Raw genomic sequence first — 24,443 nt, forward strand, 5'->3', positions numbered from 1 at the left:
CAAATTTATCACACGAAACGACTAATATGCAAAGGATATTCGATAGAAGTAATCCGACCAAATGTAGTTCAACCACTTATCTCTAAAATCTATTGTGAATTGGAAACAGGAGAGAATAAAAGATTTAGAAACTGTTTTAAAAATTAAAACTATCGTAAAATATGTGTCTACAATCTGCATAGTAGAAAGAGTCAATCGATATGGTCAAAGCTATGGTGAATTATAGGGCAACGCGAGAACGACTGAAGCATTAAGCCACTGTTGAAGCCACTTCAAAGGTTTAAGGAAAATCATAGGGTTGCTCTACCTAAAATAGACAAAAACACTATTGAAAAATATTGGGGAATTTAAGAGCTTAACACTTTTCTAACATTTCAGCACAATCTCATAGTATGAAGGGCATAATTACCAAAAAGCACATAGAATGATAACGGTAAAAAGGTAATCTCTCAAAAGATCTTGTCTACTAACCAAATTTATCACACGAAACGACTAATAATAATTAAAGAATACCTGTCCCACTTAAAAATCGATGATTTTTTTTTAATCGGTAGGAAATGACTCAAAAGATGTGTTAATGATAAAAAAAAAGTGCGGAAAAGTGTAGTACTTACCGAAAATTCACTTTAAAGTTGCGATTTGACGTTTCTTTTTGGAAGTTCAAAGCAATGTTAAATATGCATTTTCGTATTAAATCCTAACCTGAAATTGTTTAATTTATACCCGCGCACAAAATCAAAAGTTATTTTCACTAAACTTATTGAGATTACAACATATTTACGGATGAAAACCTTATTTCTTAGGCTATCAATGCATAACGACAATTACCTGTCGTTAGATAGAATTGTTTCTACCAAATGTGTGTTAATAGACTTTATGTTAATAGATTGTGTATCAATTGATCTGTCAAACGACTAAAATATCTTTAAATTGTAAATATCAATGATAAATAAGTATAGTAGCTTATTTAATAATAGTTTGCTTAAATTAAAATAGTTATTTATTAAAAAAGACATGTGTATACATGGTTACAAAATAAAAATAAATAAATAACCCGTGTGACGATAGCAACAAACTGTGCATTTAACTAAATGGCAATTACAACTGACAACACAAGCAATGTTAACCATGTATCTCTCGTATTAAATCCTAACCTCAAATTGTTTAATTTATCCCCACGCACTAAATAAAAAGTTATATTCACTAAACTTGTTGAGATTACAACATAATTATACATAATAACACCTATGTGAAGTTAGCCCCCAATTAAATAGCATTTTACATGTATAGTATTTTGATTATAACATGAAAACCAGTGAACCGATTTCGATAAATAATGTCTCATTCGAAAGCTTAATCCTTGGCCAATACGAAAGTGGAAATGCCCGTGAAAATTTGAAAACTCTTTCGAATTTCGCTAAAACGTCAAAATAATGCGAAGATACACGAGAATAACACAAAATTGACCTTCTTTAAGTGGTGATAACTCGTAAACGATGTACCCGATGATCAAAATCTATATGTCACTCGATTCGTCATAGTGTCTTCTATCGGAATCACAAAATGTTGATTTCAATTCACTCCCGCTAAGTTTATACAGCCCTCGGAATGACACCATCTTCGGCTCGTTGTTTATGCACGTGTGAACGCTCGTGCTATAAATTAATTTTTAATTTTAACTAAATCGACTATAATTAGAGAACAGTTTGACGGATTTTAATGTTTTATATCTCAATCGAAAGTTTGTGTCTGGCAGAATGCTGTTGTCGAAATGCCCGATTCGAAATATTTAAGGATTTTGATTAAAACACAACAAACGAATTAATTAAACACATCAATTATCTCCGTAACTAATTGACCAATTTTAGTCATCAAAATCTCGGTCGAAAGTATGATCTGCAATGAATGCGAAGGTGGAAATGCCCGATTTCAAAATTTACTAATTATGTGCGTACAGCCATTGAAATGACCCCGCGCGAGATTTCGAGTCGGGCATTTTCACTTTCGTATTGGCCAAAGATTAAGCTTTCGAATGAGATTTTGATTATCAAAATTGGTTGACTAGTTTTCTTGTTATAATCAAAATACTATACATGTAAAATCCTATCTAATTGGGGACTAGGAAAATTTGAAGTTAACCTCGCATAGGTCATAATGACTAAGCGCCTGTCGTTACATAGACTGTGTGTCTATTAACTGTGTACAAGAGCGTCGCCAGATAGGAGCAAAGATAGATTCGAAAAAAGAAATTGAATAGAATATAAGATACAAATAGATTCTAAAAATCTATTTGAAATGTTTATAATCTGTTATCGCATTTAAATAGAGAGCATGAGAGTTAAATAAAAATTTGTTATTAAAAGACTTCAAACCACATAAATATTATAATTAGGATAATTATTAGTTAGTTTAACGTTATTTTGGAACTTAATAACACTTATTATTGATGAAAATCCCTTTCGTAGTTACAAAGTTTTAACATCAAAAGTTCATAACGTAGGGTGTATGACGTAAGATGGGTTTATGAGAAAGTTGAACTTGTTCATTCATAAGTAGATAGTTATTATTATCTTTATAATTTGTTACACGAATGAAAAAGCTCAACTCCTCCATAATTTATATTATGTTCAGTCTTTATGTGGTGCTAAAAAATATTGGAATTTTCTTTAGTTTTATGTTTCTAGTTTTCAGCCTCCTCCACATTTGTCCGATAGCAACAAACTTGTATCCGTAATTTTTTATCTACTTTCTTAGCTGATATCTTTCTTATTATTAGAGATAATTCGAGATAATAATTAGAGATTCTTTCTCTATCTAAAACCGGTCTTTGTCTGTCCATAAGTTAATACTAAGATCAATCTGTACTTAAACTACAAAGCGTTGGCTCTGTACTTAGATTAAATAGCTTAAAATTACCAAACTTCAAGCCTTTGTGCAATTGTTATCAAACTGATATTTAAAAAACTATTATCATACTCGGAAAGAGCGCCCTTTAAATTTATTATATCTTAACCCGGGTTTTCGTTGGTAAATGGGTCTATCGGCGTCATGCTTAATTCGCCCTTCATATACATCCCTACACGCAAAAACGCTTAATTACTATTCCTTTAAACAAGTTTCTTATTTGATATTGGGAAAACTATAGAAGTATAGATCTATCTTATCTACAATTTGCTGCTCTTTCTAATGGTGTATAACACGCGGCTATCGCTGCTTCGTTATAGAGTTTTTTCCTGGTGATATAAGAAAGTTATTGATCCCAACAATGTTTAAAAGTAGCTAAAACGTGTGAATTTGGTAATTTTTTGACCAAAAACGTCCTATAACTTCATGATATACTTCTATAGTTTTCCTCATATCAAATATGTAAGAAAGTTGTTTAGAGGTAGAGCAATTAAACGTTTCTGTATATAGAGATGTATATTAAAGGTGATTTAACCATGATGCTAATTGATATTGACCAACAAAAACCCGGATTAAGATATTTGAAGGAGCGTTCTTTCTGATTGTGAACACAGTTTTTTAAAATTCGGTTTGATAGCAATTGCACAAGGGCTTGAAGTTTGGTAATATTAAGCTATTTTACGTACAGAGCGGTGTTCTTCATCTTTTATTTATTTTAATATTAACATATCGGCAAACGAGGACCGACGATTTCATAAAGAATGAATCAAGCTTTCATATGGTGCATTTAGTGTTCTGCTATATCTAATAATAAGAAAGATATCAGCTAATAAAATAGATAGGAAATTGCGGATAAAAATTTGTTGTTGGAAGGTTTGTTGCTATCGTCACATCGTCAATCGGGCATTTCCACTTTCGTATTGGCCAAGGATTAAGCTTTCGAATGAGACATTGTTTATCGAAATCGGTTCACTGGTTCTCATGTTATAATTAAAATACTATACATGTAAAATTCTGTTTAATTGGTGACTAACTTCACATAGGTGTCATTATGAATAATTATGTTGTAACCTCAACAAGTTTAGTGAAAATAACTTTTTATTTAGTGCCTGGGTATAAATTAAACAATTTGAGGTTAGGATTTAATGCGAGAAAATACATGGTTAACATTGCTTGTGTTGTCAGTTGTAATTATCATTTGGTTAAATACACAGTTTGTTGCTATCGTCACACGGGCTATTTATTTATTTTTATTTTGTAACCATGTCTTTTTTAATAACTATTTTAATTTAACTAAACTACTATTAAATAAGCTACTATACTTATTTATCATTTATATTTACAACATAAAGATTGCAAAGAGCTTTCAGTCATTTGACAGATCAATTGATACACAATCCATTAACACAAAGTCTATTAATACACATTTGGTAGAAACAATTCTATCTAACGCCATTTAATTGTCGTTCTGCATCGATAGCCTAAGAAACAAGGTTTTCATCCGAAAATATGTTGTAATCTCAACAAGTTTAGTGAAAATAACTTTTTATTTTGTGCGTGGGTATAAATTAAACAATTTCAGGTTAGAATTTAATACGAAAATGCAATTTTAACATTGCTTTTAACTTCCAAAAAGAAACGTCAAATCTCAACTTTAAAGTGATTTTTCGGTAAGTACTACACTTTTCCGCACTTTTTTTTTATCATTAACACATCTTTTGAGTCATTTCCTACCGATTAAAAAAAATTCATCGATTTTTAAGAGGGACAGCTAATCTTAATATATGCCAAGGATATTCTATAGAAGTAATCCGACCAAATGTAGTTCAACCACTTATCTCTAAAATCTTAGAAAAACATGTTGTTAGAAATTATTTTCTGACAGTGAACTGTGGTGTCGTTGTCAAATGTTGTCAACAAAATTTAGTTAAAAATTTTCATTCTCAAAATTTTTGTGATCGTCTTCATTACACTATGGTTTGCAATACAAAAACTTGTGTAAACTTAGTAAGATCCATACCTAACGCATTACCGGATAACATAACCGAATCTATTCAAGGACAATGTTTTAATTTATTTGGAGAGTACAGCATAGTTAAGTTTATAATAGCATTCATAATATTATATTTTGTACTACGCCTTTTTGCTACGTATACAAAGAAAACGAAAGAAGTAACGTTTTGTAAAAAATTAGAAAAAGCCTGTAGCGAAGATGATTTTGAAAGTGATTCCGATGATGATAGTTTTTAAAATGTAATTATAAAAATTAAAATGTAATTATTTATGCGAATTTTTCTTACTGAAATATTTTAATAAAAAAGCAAAGTCAATAAAAATAAAACGGTAAGTCACAAAAGTTACTCGACCGAACGGAAAAGGAAATTTCCCACCAACAATTACCAACCAGTTCCGCTTTTCAACGTTACTTGGCGAGGACAATTTTCCGCTACACACTTCAAACGGCTTAATACACTATCTACTCCGTGTTAAAGCGAGAAAAAGGGAAAATATTTACAGACTAAAAGAGAGGACACAAACCAATGGTTAACCCTTTCAAATTTTTTCCTGTAATTAAACATTTTAATTTATATAAGTGATTAGTGCAACGAAAAAGTGTAATAAAAAATTCTTAATCAAACTTAAATACACGAAAATTTTAGGAAAATGAAGAATGTTTTATTTATTTAAAATTTTATAGTTAAGCTAAAACGACCGACCGTCCATTAAACCCCAAAGAGGGAACCCACTTATTTTTGCGTTTAATAGCTAAAGGGGCACTTCGCGAACTCGCGTAAAAGCTATTAAGCAGGACACACGCTGCTATAGCTTTTAAATAGGCAAGTTTACGACACCGATTTTACTTTTGCGTTAGCTGCTTTACAGGTGTTTCGTTTTTGTTGGAACGAAAGAAATGCGAGGGCGTTAAAAGAACGAACGTAAAATACGTTTTAACGCATCGTTTAAAGATGTTTTATCAATAAACACAAATTACATGTTTTCTTTATTACTACAACCAATACGAAGAGAAAACAATTACTTAAAAACTTTTTTAGTGTTTATTGCTAATCTTGTTAGAACAAAATTTCCAAAATAAAATTTTTCTTTGATAAAGCAACATTCATTACATTTTAAATTACATAAAAATTGCAGAGATACCGTTTCCTCTTTTGAATATTTACGCTTAATAAAGTTTTCAAGAGTTATTGTTATGCGGAAAAGCAAGAGGCAAACTCTATTATTCCCAAATGTAAATAAAACAACTAAAACAAGGTTTGATTTTATTCTTCTTGAATGTTCAGTTTGTTTAACAGCAAAAAATAGCAACGTTTTACAACTGGAAGATTTTAATTAATCCCAACGCGGTTTAGATTGCGAAACATAGCGTAAAGCCATCATTCAAATAAGGTCTAAAGAACATAAGGATGTAAGGATTACGGTAATACCTCAATTTCTAGATAATTTAGTAAAGTTGTAAAGCGGATTAGAGACAATACAACTTCTCTGGGAGAACAGAATTGACGTGAAAATTCATCGGGGATAATATTCATTTCAGTTAGTCTAATATAATAGGTAATTTATGCACAAGTAACAATGGCAGCATTACAATTTAAGTTTACTCTTGGTGAATAAAATAGCCGTTAGCCAACAGGTTGAAAGTGGAGTTGCCTCCTTGTTCGTATTACCACTTGGGTTTCCCACTCGTATGGAGGTCCTCTGTTCGTTTCCCTTTTTGACAAAATAGTTTCTCTCTATAACGGTTGCCTATTATGCACGGTAGCCTTTTAGTATCCAATTTCGGATGCCCGTTTGAACGAGATTTTAAACAAGTGTCGGTTAGTTGATACTGCAGACATGTTGCAGGCGTTGAAGTGTACGGGTTTTCTCATTCGAATCCCTCTAACGCTATTTATAGAATAAAACGAACGAAACGTACACCGTTTTTGCCGAATGCGCGTTTCTGGACTTTGGACCAAAGCCAAATTATCGTTATCTGGTATACGTGTACGGAAGACTATGTGTGTAAATCTAAAGGACCGTTCAACGTACTGCATCCTGTTTTTTATTTCGGAACTTTGTTTATTTTGGGTTTTATTCATTTTTTTCCTTTTTCTGACTACAATAAATTTTTAAACGTGTTCTTAAATTTATTAAACGTATTTCTAGGTTTAAAATAAAACACACAAAACACTCTGAATGCTGTTAAATGGTAATATCGATTTCAAACGACTGTCATGTTAAAAGATGTCACAAATGATATCCACAGAATCGACATTAACTTTGAATAAAAATTGAAATCGTGCCAACGTTCCTTCAGATCATAAACATGTATCTAACTTTGAAAATTTTTATGAGACTGGGTTTAGATACAATTAATAAGATTTTTATTATATGTAAAAATGTATTGGTGAATTTTGGGTGGCAGTATCTACTCATCTACCAGAAGTATCTAATCCTCTTCAAACAGCAAACAATCTTTAGTAAGCAGTAGTTGGCTTTCTGTAAGCAGTATTAGTCTTGTATTAGCAGTGTCTATTCTCTCATTAGCAATGTTTAGTCTTTTGACTAATTAATTAATTAATGACTTAATTATCCAGTCCTCTGGCTCAAGTGTCAATTATTCTGCAGGAGTATCTCCTTCTGCAAGCAGCAAACAGTCTTCTGTAAGCAATAATTAGTCTGCTACAAGCAGTATTTAGCATGATATTACAACTAGTCTATTGACTATCGAATACTTTTTCTTTAACGTAAGTTTCTTAAACTTAAAATTACACTACAGTTTCACCTCATGGTTTCTCTAATTTCCCACTATATCAACTCAAACGGTTTGGTTGTTTAAAGTCTGCGTGCTAGCTGGCTGTTTCTGAATATATTTTTCGTTCTGTATCCTCCTAAGTTGTTTCTGCAAATGTTGAAGAGTTGATTTCAGCTAATTTCTGTTGGCTTTTTTTTTAACTCCTGATATAATAATTGTTCATTCGTTACTTTAATTTCGATGCTTTGCGACATTGTTTCACGACTGGAATATGGTAAATTATTAGATATTTCCACAGGGATCCTTCAAGAAATGAATTTTATAGCGAATTTTGAAAGTTATCGATGAAAATTGCAACATCGAAAACTTCAAATATTGTTTTCTCAAAAACTAAAAGTTATTTTTCAAAACGGGTTGGTTCATTGGAAAGAGGACACTTTTGTTAACACTTTAGGAAATTTTCATACTTATATTCCAAGAAATCGATTTTATACGATTTTTTAAAACTTAATCCGCGAAAATTGCAAAATTCGAAAAAATTGTCGATCATTTCAAAAATGTATTTCTCAAAAACTAAAACCGATTTTTCAAAACGGCTTGTTACATTAAAAAGAGGATACTTTAATTAATAATTGGTGATATTTCCACAAAGATCCTTCAAGAAATGAATTTTATAGCGAATTTTGAAAGTTATCGATAAAAATTGCAACATCGAAAACTTCAAATATTGTTTTCTCAAAAACTAAAGGTTATTTTTCAAAACGGGTTGGTTCATTGGAAAGAGGACACTTTTATTAACACTTTAGGAAATTTTCATACTTATATTCCAAGAAATCGATTTTATACGAATTTTTAAATCTTAATCCGCGAAAATTGCAAAATTCGAAAAATTTGTCGATCATTTCAAAAATTTATTTCTCAAAAACTAAAAGCGATTTTTCAAATCGGCTTGTTGCATTAAAAAGGGGATACTTTAATTAATAACTGGTGATATTTCCACAAGCATCCTTCAAGAAATTAATTTTATAGCGAATTTTGAAAGTTATCGATGAAAATTGCAACATCGAAAATTTTATCAAAAGTTCAAATATTGTTTTCTCAAAAACTAAAAGTTATTTTTCAAAACGGGTTGGTTCATTGGAAAGAGGACACTTTAATTAACACTTTGGGAAATTTTCATACTTATATTCCAAGAAATCGATTTTATACGAATTTTTAAAACTTAATCGGCGAAAATTGCATAATTCGAAAAAATTGTCGATCATTTCAAAAATTTATTTCTCAAGAACTAAAAGTGATTTTTCAAAACGGCTTGTTACATTAAAAAGAGGATACTTTAATTAATAATTGGTGATATTTCCACCAGGATCCTTCAAGAAATTAATTTTATAGCGAATTTTGAAAGTTATCGATGAAAATTGCAACATCGAAAACTTCAAATATTGTTTTCTCAAAAACTAAAAGTTATTTTTCAATACGGGTTGGTTCATTGGAAAGAGGACACTTTTATTAACACTTTGGGAAATTTTCATACTTATATTCCAAGAAATCGATTTTATACGAATTTTTAAAACTTAATCGGCGAAAATTGCATAATTCGAAAAAATTGTCGATCATTTCAAAAATTTATTTCTCAAGAACTAAAAGTGATTTTTCAAAACGGCTTGTTACATTAAAAAGAGGATACTTTAATTAATAATTGGTGATATTTCCACAAGGATCCTTCAAGAAATTAATTTTATAGCGAATTTTGAAAGTTATCGATAAAAACTGCAACATCGAAAACTTCAAATATTGTTTTCTCAAAAACTAAAAGATATTTTTCAAAACGGGTTGGTTCATTGGAAAGAGGACACTTTAATTAACACTTTGGGAAATTTTCATACTTATATTGCAAAAAATCGATTTTATACGAATTTTTAAATCTTTATCCGCGAAAATTGCAAAATTCGAAAAAAAATTCGATCATTTCAAAAATGTATTTCTCAAAAACTAAAAGCGATTTTTCAAAACGGCTAGTTACATTAAAAAGAGGACACTTTAATTAATAATTGGTGATATTTCCACAAGGATCCTTCAAGAAATGAATTTTATAGCGAATTGTAAAAGTTATCGATAAAAATTGCAACATCGAAAATTTTATCAAAACTTCAAATATTGTTTTCTCAAAAACTAAAAGTTATTTTTCAAAACGGCTTATTGCATTAAAAAGAGGATACTTTAATTAATAATTGGTGATATTTCTACAAGGATCCTTCAAAAAATTAATTTTATAGCGAATTTTGAAAGCTATCGATAAAAATTGCAACATCGAAAACTTCAAATATTGTTTTCTCAAAAACTAAAAGTTATTTTTCAAAACGAGTTGGTTCATTGGAAAGAGGACACTTTTATAAATATTTTGTGAAATTTTCATACTTATATTCCAAGAAATCGATTTTATACGAATTTTTAAAACTTAATCTGCGAAAATTGCAAAATTCGAAAAAATTGTCGATCATTTCAAAAATGTATTTCTCAAAAACTAAAAGCGATTTTTCAATACGGCTTGTTACATTAAAAAGAGGACACTTTAATTAATAATTGGTGATATTTCCACAAGGATCCTTCAAGAACTGAATTTTATAGCGAATTTTGAAAGTTATCGATGAAAATTGCAACATCGAAAATTTTATCAAATCTTCAAATATTGTTTTCTCAAAAACTAAAGGTTATTTTTCAAAACGGGTTGGTTCATTGGAAAGAGGACACTTTTATTAACACTTTGGGAAATTTTCATACTTATATTCCAAAAAATCGATTTTATACGAATTTTTAAATCTTAATCCGCGAAAATTGCAAAATTCGAAAAAAAATTCGATCATTTCAAAAATGTATTTCTCAAAAACTAAAAGCGATTTTTCAAAACGGCTTGTTACATTAAAAAGAGGACACTTTAATTAATAATTGGTGATATTTCCGCAAGGATCCTTCAAGAAATGAATTTTATAGCGAATTTTGAAAGTTATCGATGAAAATTGCAACATCGAAAATTTTATCAAATCTTCAAATATTGTTTTCTCAAAAACTAAAAGTTATTTTTCAAAACGGGTTGGTTCATTGGAAAGAGGACACTTTTATTAACACTTTGGGAAATTTTCATACTTATATTCCAAGAAATCGATTTTATACGAATTTTTAAATCTTAATCGGCGAAAATTGCAAAATTCAAAAAAATTGTCGTTCATTTGAAAAATTTATTTCTCAAGAACTGAAAGTGGTTTTTCAAAACGGCTTTTTGCATTAAAAAGAGGATACTTTAATTAATATTGAAAGTGATAACAGCTATATATTATACAGATATATAGTCTTATTGTCACCCTGATTCTCTCTGAAAACTGTTTTATGTTAATTATATATAAAAAGTTTCATAAAGTGGAGAGTTTTTATAATTAAATTGTAAAGAAAATTTTTGTTAGATTAATATCTAAAGTTTGATGTTTTAACATTAACACACGTTGCAAACATCATGAATCTATTCCAAAATTTCTTTAGATATAACAACAAAATATATAAAATGTCAGATGGTGTGCCAATGGCATCTAATCTTTTGGCAAATATACACATAAATTATTTAGAAACCCCCTTCTTATTTTTCCAACATTTTCATTTCCATTTTAACTATTACTATAGCTATTAACTGGATATTTTAATTGCCATCTCGTTAGATTTATCGTGGTTTATATACATACGATATTGCCAATTTGAGATCGTGCCCACTTGGAGAGAGATATAGATCGAAAGCAGAAATATAAGGATGCATTAATGCTATTAATACAAGGATTTAGCCGTTGATTAAGCAATTTGTTATACTCAATCGTCCAAGCTATGTCTTTGTAGCCATATTTATAATTCGTGGTTAATTAGATGTAAAGATGTTACAAAAAACTTATGAAGGGAAAAATGAAACTAAAGCTGGGATAAAAATCACTCAGAAGAGGACAAATAGAAAAACGTTTTGAAGATAAAAATCTGATATTGATGGTGACTTCAACGTTTTCATGTTGTTTTTTAAATAAGTCGCAGAAAAAAAAATAACAAGCAATTTTTTAAAATAGCTTATTTAATGTAATACAATGACCGTAGAAATTCTGGCATGAAACGAACATAACAAACAGATGTTCCTGTTCAACGGTGCGAAAGACATCTTCTTGGCAAAGGGAAATCCATGAACGTGTTAACAGGTCTGCTGTCGTTACGAAGGACAACGTTCATTTCGTACAATGTATAAAAGGAAGGGTGTGTCTGAATCGATTTTATCACGCGACGTTTCATACGCTGCCTGGATAATTTGGAGGAAAACGGGCCGTAAACAAACCAAATCGTGTTTCCAATATCCTATCCTTTCGAGTAACGTAAAAATGTAAAGCGCGATTTCGACCCGACGATCCCTAATATTGTTATGAAATTGGTTCCGGGTGCTTTTAAATTTTACGATACGGCAAGAATAGAATTTGAAGCTCTTTTGTGTTCACAATTTTAAATATTGTCATTTTGTTGTAGTCAATAATCATTGGGTTCAAATTTATTGTTGGGATAAACGAAAATTGCAACCGAAAACGATCTAACTTTCTATGGGATGGTTTCTCTTACTGTGGTGTTAACTTGGACCTGTGTATTTTACTACACCATTTCAAGCGAATTTCCGACGCTTAACGACGCCATACCACAACGTCCTGCGGGAGAACGGTACTCGTCGGTTGTAAATTTGGCAAACAGCCCTGAACGTTGAGATTATATCGTCCGCGATTGCACGTATATCATTCTATAACGGATACGATTCAATATACAAGCCTATATTCAATTATATTGAATTATCGCGCATTGTGCCAACGGCTTTATGTTTCGCACGATAAGATACGGTAACGTGAAAAAAATGTAGCTGGATCGATTATATAAATTTAGTTTTATAATAGTTATTTATATTACAAGTGGGCTAGAAACATAATTACAGTACGAGCGTGGAGAATTGCACGACGAGGTCGTAGACCGAGTCGTGTGATCACACGAGTACTGTAATTATGCTCTAGCCCACGTGTGATATACAGCATTTTATCTATGATTGCTAAAAATTACTAAAAAGTCAATTTCTTTAAAAAAGTCTATTTGACATTTATAAAAATATTTTGAAATGATTGTTGTCAATTTTGACTCATCTGGAATAAGTGTTTTTAAATGTAAAAACATAACAATTAATGTTTATAATAAATAGTATTGTAATAATTTATCTGTAAGTAGATAGCACTTTTTCTTTTGTATTGTTGCTCGTTTCAATAAATTAAGTCTGTTGTGATTAGGTTAAACATGCGTTACGTAATGAAACCAGTGCGGTAATGAACTTCATTACGTAACTCAAATCACCTCAAATGAGTGCGGTAATGATGACTTATCCAAGCATTCGTAGATAATAGTATATTAAAAAACAAGTTTCGTAAGACACGTTTGAAATACACGAATTCAAGTTGGAAAACGAGTCTTATGAAACGTGTTTTTTATGCTATTTTTTGTAATTCGCGTTTTTATCCTTTTTTTTAACAAAATTAAAATAAATTTTGACAATGTAGAGAAATAGGTATGTAGCAGTTGGTAACACTTAAAAATAGAAATTTTAATTGACAATTAGAAACTGTCAACACACAAAATGTATTCATCTGAAAAAAATGTTTCATAAACACCTCCCAAAATAAGAGAAATTGCTCAATGTTCAATGTCCTCATCATTGTGGACCTTGTATTCGATGCTAAGAACGTGTTTAAACATCCATAGATAAAAATTGTCACATTGACAACTAGAAAAATTACTGACTCAATGTCACCAACTTGAACTGGTTCCATAAAATGTTACTAAAATCTCATTACAACATCGGATGCTGTAAGGAGTCTCATTACAGCACCCGTTTGAGTACTGTTAGAGCTTTCATTACCGTCGCGAATTACAAAAATACGTTTACCAACCTGCGAAAATGTCTCCTAGAGATATTCAGCTTTAATTTTTTTCTTATTTCACATCACACGAACGTAAAACTATATAATTTTATATGATTCCAGGAGAAAAACAACCAAATTTAGCAGGAATCGCGATCAAACCTTATAGGTTATGATTTGACCTACGGAAAACGTAAATTGGACTAAATCAATTTAATTGTTAGACAAATGTCATTTATGCTAGAAAATTTATTCATTTATCTAACGTAATTTAGCTGACATATACAATTCTAATTAGTCAAATTTTTGATAGTTAATTTATCTATTTACTGAGGTGATATAATTAATTTTTAGAAAAAGAAACTACATCGTGGAAACTAGTTGATAAGTCTAGTTGTTGAATAGTTTAGTTACCTAAAGTATTTGGTATTTTGTTCTAGTTTGAATATCTATATACATTTAACAATGAAATATTTTACCTAAACGGACAAATATACTATTATTAAATACTTTATTTAAATGTATTTTAGTCGTTTTGTCTCCCTGTTTTCACCGTTACATCGATCGTTTATAGAAAATATTTTTTAATACAAAAATTTAGGTACGAGTCTATATTTAAGTAATAAAGCTATCTACTACCATTAATAATAAAAATAATATTAATAGTAAAAACATCTATTAATATTATATAATGAAACTAATTTGATTAGGTATTTATAAGATAGATTTTTCGATCATTTATCTATCTTAAATTAGCGAAATAGTTATTAGTTTTTATAACTAGTAGTAGTAGTTAGCTAATTTTTGACTGCAAATTCTAGATAATATGACTAAATGTTAGGTAGTTTTCCCACATTATTTTTCTCAGTATTTTCATTAACTAAACCTAGTGGTGATATATAAAAAAACTTATACAAAACTTGCGCCATTCTAAACCAATATTCGAACAATTCGAACTGAGAACAGAACAAAACACACAATAGAACAAGATATTCCAGACATGTTTCAGGCACATTTGTAAAGAAATGTTTCAAATGAAATGTTTCTGCTGCATATTTTGATGATATTTCATAAATATTCCTACTGAAATGTATTTGATACATATCTTTAGATACGTTTCGTAAAAATCGTATCTGTCACGTATATGAAACATAGTTCTAAAATGTTTCATTTAATTCACTGTACGTTAAAATTGAAATGTTTCACAGATGTTTCTTGTTTACTGGAACAAGACCTAGAACTAGAATCATTCGGGTGTAGCCATCTTCAGAGACGTGCGACTAAATCTGCATGTTTCTAGTTCTTGGTCTTGTGTTAGTTCGAGTTTTGCACTATCACTAAAACTAACACAAGAAATAGAACTAGAATCATTCGGGTTTAGCCGTCTTGAGAGACGTGCGGCTAAACCCGAATGATTCTAGTTCTAGGTGTTATGTTAGTTCTAGTGATAGTGTAAAACTAGAACTAACACTAGACCTAGAACTAGAAACATTCGGGTTTAGCTAAACCCTAAACTTTCTAGGTCTAGGTTTAATGTTAGTTCTAGTGACAGTGCAAGTGTAAAACTAAAACTAACACTGTACCTAGAACTAGAATCATTCGGGTTTAGCCGTCTTTAGAGACGTACGGCTAAACCCAAATGATTCTAGTTCTAGGTATAGTGTTAGTTCTAGTGATAGTGCTAATGTAAAACTAGAACTAACACTAGACCTAGAACTAGAAACATACGGATCTAGCCGCACGTCTCTTAAGACGGTTAAACCCGAATGATTCTAGTTCTAGGTCTTGTGTTAGTTCTAGTTTTACACTAGCACTATTACTATGTAGAACTAACACTATACTAGAACTAGAATCATTTGGGTTTAGCCGCACGTCTCTAAAGACGGCTAAACCCTAATGATTCTAGTTCTAGGTATAGTGTTAGTTCTAATTTTACACTGTACTGTCACTAGAACTAACACTAGAGCGAGAACTAGAATCATTTGGGTTTAGCCGTCTTGAGAAATGTGCGGCTAAATCCGAATATTTCTAGTTTTTGGTTGAGTGTTAGTTTGAGTTTTGCACTAATACTATCAGTAGAATTAACACAAGACCCAGAACTAGAATCATTCGGGTTTAGCCGTCTTTTTTGTAATTCGCGTTTTTATCCTTTTTTTTCAACAAAAATAAAATAAATTTTGACATTGTAGAGACATAGGTATGCAGCAGTTGGTAACACCGTAACACTTGAAAATAGAAACTTTGAATTGACAATTAGAAACTGTCAAAACACAAAATATATTTACCTGAAAAAAATGTTTGATGTACACCTCCCAAAATAAGAGAAATTGCTCAGAGTTCAATGTCCTCATCATTGTGGACCTTGTATTCGATGCTAAGAACGTGTTTAAACATCCATAGACAAAAATTGTCACATTGACAACTAAAAAAATTAATGACCCAATGTCACCAACTTGAGCTGGTTCCATAAAATGTTACTAAAATCTCATTACAGCATCGGATGCTGTAAGGAGTCTCATTACAGCACCCGTTTGAGTGCTATTATAGCTTCCATTCCGTCGCGAATTACAAAAAGACAATTATAGCTTTTCGATTTAAATAACATTTTAAGGGAGTTTATAAAAGTGCCACAGCTGTCGTTTTTTGAGAGGAAATAGATCGAATGGCGTTAACGCTTACGTTTTTGTGAGTTTGTAAAACGAATTTGGCCGTTATCCAAAAACAAGCCAAGGAAACGCAGGAATCGGTTAATGATTGGTTATTTATAGGCATTAAGTTATGAATGGAGTTCGGTGAAAATAAATACAAGAGAAATAAAGTTTTCCGGTTAAATAAATAGATTTCTTTGAATTAATATAGAGTTGAATTTTTTGTTAATTTTCTCTACCTCACGAATTTCTTGTTTTGCTGGAAAATGGAACCAACCGTGGTGCCAAGTTCAGCTGCTGTTGATGTACTGTGACAGAAAATTCGGAATTAAACGTCCGTTGCAACGGACGTCGTCGCTAACTTCATCTGTGGGAATGTGCAGTGAAGCCAAATTGCCGCATCCCTCCATTAGGTAAAGTAGGGAACGGACGACGACGTTTTAGTCCAAAACTGACCCGAAATTCCTAGTCCCAGAGATTAAGTTAATCTTCACCGGCCCCATATATGAAATGATGATGATGACTGCGGAAGTAACCCTAATATAATTTACCATCAGTAAAGACAATTTAATCTCGACGTATACATACGTTGTTCTACTTTTACACTGTAACAAACAACACTTCTCCATTATTCCGCATATACAAACATGCTACACATAACGTTTCCCGCGTAGACTATTTATACAGTGCAGATGTTGTCCCGTGAGAAACGTCCTCTTTGGCACTTTGCCCCCTTCCGCTTTTCAGTTGGATTGCAACTCCGGCAGATGTACGACATCACTCTTTGATCCAGTTACCTGGATAGTAGTTGTTCTCCATCAATTTCAAGTTTCGGGTCAGAACTATATTTACACACTACGTAAAGATATTTATTTCCAAAATAACTCTCTTCATGGGAGGTCGCAGCTTACTAATGGCCCCTACTTTAGCTAACACCAACTGACCGTTGATAATAGCCCAGTAACGTAACAACCCAGAATCTCTAACTTGGCAACGACGACTGCAGGAACTGTCGCTTTGTACTTTCCATGTTAATCCTTTAATTTTAACCAATTTAGCTGTTACTCGAATTTTAGAAGCTGACTTAATTTAAACAACGTCAATTTCAAACATTAAAATTCCCTCAAATTGAAGTATTTATGCAAAACGTTTCAGTAATAATTTCAGTATGCAATTGACATGCACGGAATGCATTGACGAGGGACCAAAAGCGTATAATAGGTGATGGTGAGGGTTGCATAAATGTAAAATATGACACTCTGGAGATTGGCTTACGACTGCTTCCGTGAATTTTAAAAGGATTCACTCGACATTATAAAGTGTTCTTTTACGACCATAACGGTAAGAATAGAATTGTATGTAATGCCCTCAAATTATTATAATTATACGAGAATAACTTGATTACGAATAAATTTCACGTTTGTACCGCTCCAAATTTACGAGAACCCCTTCGTGTCGATTGAAGGAAATTCGTAAAGACATTTTCCGACCATATCTATTTTCGGAATCTGACGTGGTTGGTTTAATAAACAGAATCCTATAGTCACGTCTGTTATCGTGATGTACACGTCGCTGATTTCCATATCTGATTACGTCTATATCCAGATATGAGATGAATTTTTTTTTGTATCTAACTTATTGGTCAGAGACTTGCGCTCTGTGAAAATTATTTCCCTCAACAATTTGAAATCAATAATCTGTACCTAGACGGAATCGAATTGTAAGAGAAATAAAATTTCAGTTTATGCTGAAAATACTATATTTAATCTGCCCGGATGTCGCCTCCGAAATTTTCGGAACGCTTCCTGGGCGACAATTTTCCGTATTTGATAGACACCGGAAAGATAGTACTCGAAAGATTTATGGAACGATGCCAGATGGTTGAATAACATCGTAAAAGAAATGAAATACTTTCTCATTCAATTTTATTACGATTCTATTACAAAATCTGTTAAATTAATTACTTAATTTGTCTTCGATCCCAAACTCCCTCAACCCATCAGTTAATACAACAAAGTTTTAGCAAGCGAAAGCATCCATCATAGATTTAGCTTGGAATTATAAATGAGCTTGCAGAACTTTACCAAACGCTTCGATTGCAACCGCTGCTTCTTGTCGCGGGCTTCTTGCGTTATCGAATAGAGCGACAAATGGAGAAGTTTCTTTATGTACTTCTCTATACCTATGCGGGATTTCCGAGAACTTTCCGAGAAAACAATTTGATTTATATTAAACTTATCCAGAGTTGAAGAAAATGGATTTGGTTTCTTACTCAAAATCAAAAATAAATTTTGAATAAATTTGACTATAAATAATTTTCAATTTAGTATATCTTTATGCTTCTTTTAAAGACGGACTTAATTCAATAAAACTCTACAAACCTTTGATCCTTCGCAAAGAGAAAATGAAATAAAAGGGGTGATCTCTGGAAACGTCTGTCGATAGCAGTGGGAACGTCCACGTGAAGCCTTACTGCCTCGTTTCTCGGTAAACTGAAAAGTTCCGGCAAATAACGAACCGTGGACGACTAAAAGAAAAACCAAAAAATACCTGCCCAGTCCGGCGGTACACAGGCAATAAAGCAATTTCCTTCAGCGGGAAATTGAAGTAACAGTTCCTCGATTCGAGTCCGCGAAGAAAGCGCGTCGCGGAAGAAATTCGGAAGAACGCGTGGTCGATGAAATTGAAGCGGGAATTTCGAATCCGACAAACAACACGTCGCGACGCTACCGAAAAAGACGATAGGTAACGCACCGACGGACGTCGTTCTAGGACTGCCTGGGAATCCGAGCGTCACGGCGCCTCTGGGCCGCCGCGACGCCACCACCGCTGCCGCCTCCGATGCACGGCGCGTTTGGAAAACTGGCGCATGCCCCAGTTCACGTGTGCAGACGTTTGTATCTCACGTTTTCTGCAGACGTTAACCAGGTGAATAACTTTTGCCACAGTTTTAAGATATACTCTATAGACAAAATTCATCAAACATTTAACCATTTTAAACGAAGATACATGGGAGTCAATAAAACCATATAAACCGTTTAAAGTCGACCCTTTCCTTCCCTTCAAACTTTTGATTTAATTTCTAACCGAAGTTAGGTATATCTTGAACACGTCCACATACTCAGTTTCAAAGTTAAAGTCGTTTCAGTAACCATATCTTACCTCAATTGCAACCACTTTTTTGAGGAAAAAGAAAAATTTGTATTGTATAATAATTAAATTTTAAGTAATGATAGAGTGAAACTAAGTGGATGATCTTTCTATAAATATTGTATCAAATAGCATCTCTAAAAAACAGATTCAAAGAAATACTCATGATTACACAACACGTTTGTGCAAATATTGAATGATAAGTAGTTCTTCTGGGTACTGTTATAATTTCAATTAATATTGTCCAAAATCTAAACGTAAGCCTTCTCAATCCAACCCAACCTTCATCTTATTGGTGGCAATTACAAGAATGTTTTTTGTATTTTACAAAAAGATTCTATGTCAAGATATAAATAAATAAGTCAATAATAAAAGGGTTTAGCCGCACGTCTTTAAAGACGACTAAACCCTAATGATTCTAGTTCTAGATATAGTGTTAGTTCTGGTTTTACACTAGCACTATTACTATGTAGAACTAACACCATACTTAGAACTAGAATCATTTGGGTTTAGCCGCACGTCTCTAAAGACGGCTAAACCCGAATGATTCTAGTTCTAGGTATAGTGTTAGTTCTAGTTTTACACTTGCACTATCACTAGAACTAACACAAGACCTAGAACTAGAATCATTTGGGTTTAGCCGTCTTGAGAGACGTGCGGCTAAACCCGAATGATTCTAGTTCTAGGTCTTATGTTAGTTCTAGTGATAGTGTAAAACTAGAACTAACACTAGACCTAGAACTAGAAACATTCGAGTTTAGCTAAACCCTAAACTTTCTAGGTCTAGGTCTAACGTTAGTTCTAGTGACAGTGCAAGTGTAAAACTAAAACTAACACTGTATCTAGAACTAGAATCATTCGGGTTTAGCCATCTTTGAGACGTGCGGCTAAACCCAAATGATTCTATTTCTAGGTATAGTGTTAGTTCTAGTGATAGTGCTAATGTAAAACTAGAACTGACACTAGACCTAGAACTAGAAACATACGGATATAGCCGCACGTCTCTTAAGACGGCTAAACCCCCGAATGATTCTAGTTCTAGGTCTTGTGTTAGTTCTAGTTTTACACTAGCCCTATTACTATGTAGATGTAGAATCATTAGGGTTTAGCGGTCTTTAGAGACGTGCGGCTAAACCCAAATGATTCTAGTTCTAGGTATAGTGTTAGTTCTAATTTTACACTGTACTGTCACTAGAATTAACACTAGAGCGAGAACTAGAATCATTTGGGTTTAGCCGCACGTCTCTTAAGACGGCTAAACCCGAATGATTCTAGTTTTAGGTCTTGTGTTAGTTCTAGTTTTACACTGTACTGTCACTAGAACTAACACTAGAGCGAGAACTAGAAACATTCGGATTTAGCCGCACGTCTAAGACGGCTAAACCCGAATGATTCTAGTTCTAGGTCTTATGTTAGTTCTAGTTTTACACTAGCACTATTACTATGTAGAACTAACACTATACCTAGAACTAGAATCATTTGGGTTTAGCCGCACGTCTCTAAAGACGGCTAAACCCTAATGATTCTAGTTCTAGGTATAGTGTTAGTTCTAATTTTACACTGTACTGTCACTAGAACTAACACTAGAGCGAGAACTAGAAACATTCGGATTTAGCCGCACGTCTCTTAAGACGGCTAAACCCGAATGATTCTAGTTCTAGGTCTTGTGTTAGTTCTAGTTTTACACTAGCATTATTACTATGTAGAACTAACATTGTACCTAGTACTAGAATCATTTGGGTTTAGCCGCACGTCTCTAAAGACGGCTAAACCCTAATGATTCTAGTTCTAGGTGTAGTGTTAGTTCTAATTTTACACTACTGTCACTAGAACTAACACTAGAGCGAGAACTAGAATCATTCCGATTTAGCCGCACGTCTCTTTAGACGGCTAAACCCGAATGATTCTAGTTCTCGGTCTTGTGTTAGATCTAGTTTTACACTAGCACTATTACTATGTAGAACTAACACTGTACATAGAACTAGAATCATTAGGGTTTAGCCGTCTTTAGAGACGTGCAGCTAAACCCACATGATTCTAGTTCTAGGTATAGTGTTACTTCTAATTTTACACTACTGTCACTAGAACTAACACTACACCTAGAACTAGAATCATTTAGGTTTATTAGGTTGAAATTGAAGTTAATATCCATTATACCAGTTTGTTTAACGTGATAGAAAAAATTTCGGATTTTGTTGTACTTTTACTGGTTTATTTATATTTTTGTTGTCTAACTAGTTTCGGCAAAAGCCATCATCAGAGATGGTTACAAGATGGTCAGACGTTTATTTACGTACGTTTAAGTAAATTTTGTGACAATAATAATTTTAATTTGTTCACCGCTTTATATTTTCGATGTTAATTTCCTGTAAAATACATTGACTTTTGTCTCTGATGATGGCTTTTGCCATCTAGTTAGACAACAAAGATATAAATAAACCAGTAAAAGTACAACAAAATCCGAAATTTTTTCTATCACATTTAAGTTTAGCCGCGCGTCTCTAAAGACGGCTAAACCTTAATGATGCTAGTTCTAAGTTCTGGTTCTGGTTTTACCATCAATTGCAACAACTTTTTTGAGGAAAAAGAAAAATTTGTAATGTATAATAATTACATCTTATCACATTCTTCAAGTAATGATAGAATGGAACTACGCGGATGATCTTTCTATAAATATTGTGTCAAATAGCACTATATAATATACAATATACACAAAACGTTTGTGCAATGAGGAAAACATGTTATTCGCATCAAACTGGTTCGCTTCCGATGGAAATATTGAATGATAAGTAGTTCTTCCGGGTACTGTTATAAGTTCAATCAATAATGTCCAAAATCTAAACCTAAGCCGTCTCAATTCAACCCAACCCTATCTTAATGGTGGCTGAAGACTGCTTGCAGAAAACTGTAGAGTGCACAGATTAGATACAGCTAATGAAGGACTACATCCTCCTTATAGAAAGCTAGAAACTGTTTGAAAAAAAACAAATACAGTTAGCAGAAACGTAGATACTACTGGTATACGAATAAATACTCATTGCAAAAAATTGTATACTGCATATATTATTGTATTACTACATCAAAAGAACTGGTAGAGAGCATGATAATGCTTAACATAAACGAAAATTCAAAATTAGCTGTATGGCTAACGAATTCTATCTTATATCACAATCCTCTTTACCCAACACCATCCAACTATTCTGCATAAATCATCGTTTACTTTGAATCCAATATCAACAAGATTTTACAACTGCTATTTTTAGTCTAATCTAAAATATGGTTAACTTGGATAATTAATAAACTAATTACTATTTATGAGTTGCCACATCAAGTAAGAAGTTCCATCATCTTTAATTCGAGTATATTTCTTATGTACACTTTATGGTTTCAATATTTCACTTTAACATAATTACTTTGATAGATTTCCCGTGGTTTTAACCTACTGAATAAAACGCACTGGAGGCTACTTTACCAGGTCGTATTTTATCTCCTAGATTAATTCGAAAATTTCCACGAAACGTGCCATTGTCATTTCAGTAGGTGTTGGGTGAATTTCCACTTGTATTGTTACAACATCGAAATGTATTACAAGAAGCTTGTTAACTGAATTTATCTTGTCCGATGTTAGCTTAATGTATGCAACTACCGCGGAAACGTGACTTTACTACTTATTACAGCATGATTAAAATTATAATTAAATCAAAATTTAAAATTTGTATCTAGATGTATTATTTAAAAAAGTATTCTGAATAACTACGGAAATATTTTTAATCCATACAATAAGCTTGCCCTTTAATACTTTATAAAGTTGTTACTTTAGACAACAAAGTAAAGTGATTTATTCGAAGGATTCTTCTCGTTTTGTGAAATGAATTGAAAGTTCCGCTAATAAAAGCAAAAAAAGAGTCTAAACCTCGAGCACGATGCATTTAGTCTGCGGCGGTAATGGTCGAAGAATTAATTACGCCACCGGGACGAAGATAAAGCCTTCATTGTAGGGTATTATCCTAGACCCTTCGTACAATAAAAGCGCGAAGCTCCTTCTCCTTTTTGCTGTCGGCTCTTCGACCCTTCGACGGTATGCTGGGTGGGATTTGTTGCTCCTGCGCGATTTCAGAATCACCAACGAGAATAGGGGAAGTCGGCGAATTCGAAGCCTTTTGTTCATATCGGACACATTACCTATAATACCGCATAAATTTTCAATTAGCTTCTCCGGAGATTGGGGAAAGTCTAGGTCGCAATATCTCGATGCCCTTTCAAACGCAGATATCTTGATATGAGTTAATCTGCTTTGAACTAGACTGATGGACCAGTTACAGCGCTTTGATTAATATTGGCTCTGTCGGGCTTTATAGACGTTTGCTGAGAAGCAACACAAAGTAGGGCAGCTGCACTGACTCTTTGCTGGAATCTACCAAAATATTAAAAGAGGAATGGTTTGAAATGGGGAAATTTCTTGGCGTGTGTTGGATATTTCATAAAGAACATCGCGCAGTTACAAATATTCACGAACGATCCTGTAGGATCTCTGAGAGATAGAGTAAAGACCTAGGTCAACTGGGGAAAAGGACTTATCGCGTATTCGCGTACCGCAAGGGTTGGTACATTGTAAAATATTCAAGTGGTGAAGTGCATACGTTTAAATATACTGAATAGCAAATTAGAACGACCCAAAAACCACAACATGTAGGCGAGACGTAATGTAATATTCTCTTGGTCTTTTATTTTTTTTGTGTATTTTTGGACTACACTCGTAGTAGTATTACATTAAGATTGCAGAAATAAAACGCCACCTCATTTTCTATTGTCGGAGCCTACCGTAGAATCCTAAAAGAAACTTTATCACCAGTAAACTTTTTAGTACTGAAAGCGTCTATACAACAGCAGCGTCCTGATTGAATCTCTCTAGGTCAAAAGGGTTTCCTTTACGGCCCCGGGACCCGTATTTATTCATTCCAATTCGAAATTCCGAGTCGCGGTGCAGAATAAATCGAGTTAACTATCCAGTTTCGCATTAGGTAC

The 24,443-nt window shown here is 32.7% G+C and overlaps 1 protein-coding gene across 3 annotated transcripts in view; it reads right to left on the minus strand.

The window, feature by feature from the left end:
* LOC111421286 (KH domain-containing, RNA-binding, signal transduction-associated protein 2-like) overlaps positions 1-19,050 on the minus strand; it is a 249,709-nt gene extending 230,659 nt beyond the window's left edge. For 2 of the 3 annotated variants that reach the window (XM_071197442.1, XM_071197439.1), the window contains exon 1: positions 18,650-19,050. The gene's annotated coding sequence lies outside the window, so the exon portion shown is untranslated. The remainder of the gene's footprint in view (positions 1-18,649) is intronic. The other variant, XM_071197441.1, reaches the window with a different exon arrangement.
* Positions 19,051-24,443: the final 5,393 nt, after the last annotated feature.

The sequence above is a fragment of the Onthophagus taurus genome, chromosome 7 (genome assembly GCF_036711975.1).
Source record: "Onthophagus taurus isolate NC chromosome 7, IU_Otau_3.0, whole genome shotgun sequence".
NCBI lineage: Eukaryota > Metazoa > Arthropoda > Insecta > Coleoptera > Scarabaeidae > Onthophagus > Onthophagus taurus.